General features: G+C 50.5%; 1 long non-coding RNA gene across 1 annotated transcript; it reads left to right on the top strand.

Annotated features, from left to right (window-relative positions):
• The first annotated feature begins 1237 nt into the window (after window positions 1-1237).
• On the top strand, window positions 1238-2700 carry LOC130193980 (uncharacterized). Its single transcript, XR_008831756.1, has 2 exons — window positions 1238-1450; window positions 2016-2700. It is a non-coding gene; the product is annotated as an uncharacterized LOC130193980 (long non-coding RNA).
• Window positions 2701-3123: the final 423 nt, after the last annotated feature.

Genomic DNA, 3123 nt, shown 5'->3' with positions numbered 1-3123 from the left:
TTCTCCCTCTCTCTCACCCCTCTACCTCCCTTACTTCTTACACCTCGACCGTCATCCCGTCCATCTCGACCCCATCCCTACATCCATCACCCCCACATCCATCACCCCCACATCCCTTCCCCTCGACCCCTTTTCTCTTTCGCTAGAAGAGGCTTCGTTTCAGCGCCGACATACGGCGCTCTTCCAACCGGTCGAGATCCAGCCGCTCGAACGCGGGCCGTGATCGACCTCCATGCCGACGCTCCGCCGAGCGCTTTACTTCCCACCCCCCGGGTGGACAGTACGTAAGCCGAAAGACGCACTCGCCCAGCGCAACATTCCATGTAAACAAACCTGACAGGAAAACCAGACTATATCAACGCCTGACGGACCGCCGGCGGAACACCACGGCACTTCCGGGTTCCCGGCGTCGCAACCGCAGCAAAGCCAAGGACGTCACGACTTCCCTATTAACCCCTGCACATGCTTCCTTCCGCCTTCCCCTCCCCTCCCTCATCCACAACATGTACGTAATGATAACCATAATACCCTGCATGCAACCCTTCCTTCCACAGGTAGAGACACGTCGCGCATCGGACAAGCACAATCCTAAACACACGCACAATCGAGTGACTGATTTTCCCAGCTGCTCCTGAACGCATCATCTCACTCTTCCGGTAAGCTCTGGTTGCCAGCTCAGCAGCGAGAATGACTTCTTCTTCTCCCCCTCCCGCTCCCTCTTGCTCAGTGTGTCTCATGTATAGTTATCCCCCTGCCTCCCTTAATGATAATGATACATGCAACAAGTGTAGTTTATTTGCTAGGTTGGAGGCAGGTCTAAGTGGGTTAGATGCACGGCTCCGCGCTATCGAAGCTCAGACAGCTATGCTAGTTAGCCCGCCCTCTCCCGTAGTCGGCGCGGAGCTACAGTCAGCTGATAGCTGTTCCCCGGCGGTAACCGTGCAGCCGGGTGGTTGGGTAACTGTTCGCAGGAGTAGTAAGTCTACTCCGCTGTGCACCAACCACTTCACGTTTGAACCAGTTTTCCCTGCTCAGCGACACACCCGCTGAGGAACACACCCTGGTTATCGGGAGCTCTATAGTCAGGAACGTGAAAATAGCGAAGCCGCGGACCACCGTCGTGTGCCTCCCGGGGGCCAGAGCGGGCGACCTGGGCTGTGTCTACTACCGCGCACTTGAGCAATTCGAGCACTGACTTTCAGTGCCCACAGTGCTCGAAGTGCGCCACACTGACAAAACCAGCAAAATGCAGTGCACTGAAAGTACCCGGATGGTGCACTGCAAACGGGCAAAAAATGTAGTGTAAAACGATGGACACTACTCGCCCTAAGCGGCCGCCATCTTGGCGACGTAGCGGAAGAGGAGGAGCCATTTCGCCAGCTTTTCATTTTATTTCTAAAACAATGGCGGACAGCACAAGCGGTAGACCACGAAGCTACAGACCGTAAATGTAAGTATCAGCGGTAGTTACACATTGTACTGGTATTACAATGTACTACTAACATGCCATTCTCAGATTAGTGAGCATACCTAGGTAGCATTAGATGCCATTGGATCTGCATGGCAGTTATGATAGGCTAGCTGGGTAATCCACCACCCGGCCAGTCCGACGAAGGTGCACTTTTATCGGACACTTTTCGCTTGACGGCGGGGCAGGTCGGCTCCAGGCCCTTGCTCCAGCGGCAAGTCCGACGACAGATAGCTATGTCAGTCATCGGACAGTGTTAAACAACGGCTGTTCTGTTAAACAATCGAAATAGCAATTTTAATAATGGATTAACAATGGATATGCTCAGTTTAATAACGGGTTAACATGACACCGCGAACGTTTACCAACACGCCGCCCGATAATTAATACCGTTACGATAGCTATCTAAGCTTGTCCTTCTTGAAATAATTGTAGCTTTCAATCATCGTTGTGTGTTTTTTTAATGTCGTGTATGTATTAATTTAAATGTAATCGTGGTCTGGGACATAGCACTGAATGGCTATCCTATTTCTGTTTCCTGCCCCAGAGACGTTTCCTGGAGGTGCTGGCTGGTCCTCTGCTGCCCTCCCGACATCTGCATCTGGCTCCAATGACCTCTGGCACAAACCTCACATCCACCTCCAGGGCCTTTAAGAAGATGGACCGCCATCGCGTCTTCAGTATCCCGAAGGACCTCTCCACAACACACCTCGCCTTTGACAGGCAGTAGTTGTAGCGTGCTTGGAGGTGGTTGCGGACAGGCTGCCTGAAGGGGGTCATGAGGCAGATGGGTTGGGACAGGCAGGGGGAGCCACCATCCCCAAGGATACAGTATCCTGGTGGAGGGTATGCCTGCTCATAGAAGATGGGGCTGTTATTCAGGACCCTGGCATCATGCACTGAGCCCGGGGCCTGTCGAAGGCCCTGGCCACCACCCGATAGGAGGTGGCGCTGGCAAGCCAACAAATAAAAACTAGACAGGAGATCTCGGGGCCCCAACCGTGGTCAGTCAGTGCCCAGCACAGCCATGAGGGCGTTGAATGACTCTCGGGTGAGCCTGAAGTCCACCCTCATGTCACTGTGGCCATCAAAATACAATGCCAGCAGTGGCATTGCAACATTGATACGGCAGCGCCGCCTGGGACTGGGTGGCTGCTGTAGAGTGTGTGGGGAGGGGAAGGGAAGATTATATTAATATGTAAGTCATTTTATCAATAAAATGTTGTCATTGAGGTTTTGTAGTCTTTTATTGCGTTTTCTGATTTATATTAGAATTGATGCATGTTTGTAACAATAATTAATATGCCTGTGTGTTCAATTGCTAATTGATTCCTGTATCAGGGTAAACTTCACTACAACAGAGATGTGTATAAAAGTACAGTCAGTCAAAGTAGGCCTATTACTGTGTGAATTCAAGCAGATGATGCCTATCATTTCAGTGGATAATTCTTAAAACTAATTGGAATCTAGGGACAAACATGTACAGAGTTGTCATGTTTTATTTCCATATGGTGTGTATGTGGATTGCAAAGAAGAAGGCTACTTCTGACAGATAATTGAGAATTTAGCATACCTAGCGAGGAGAATTTAATTGCAACTACTACATGAAGCTATGCTGTGAAGGTAAGGCAAAATCACAATTAAATTTACATATA

This window comes from Pseudoliparis swirei, chromosome 5 (assembly GCF_029220125.1).
Source record: "Pseudoliparis swirei isolate HS2019 ecotype Mariana Trench chromosome 5, NWPU_hadal_v1, whole genome shotgun sequence".
Classification (NCBI taxonomy): Eukaryota; Metazoa; Chordata; class Actinopteri; order Perciformes; family Liparidae; genus Pseudoliparis; species Pseudoliparis swirei.
Note: the sequence above shows the minus strand (reverse complement) of the source record. Positions and strands in the feature narration are given on the sequence as shown.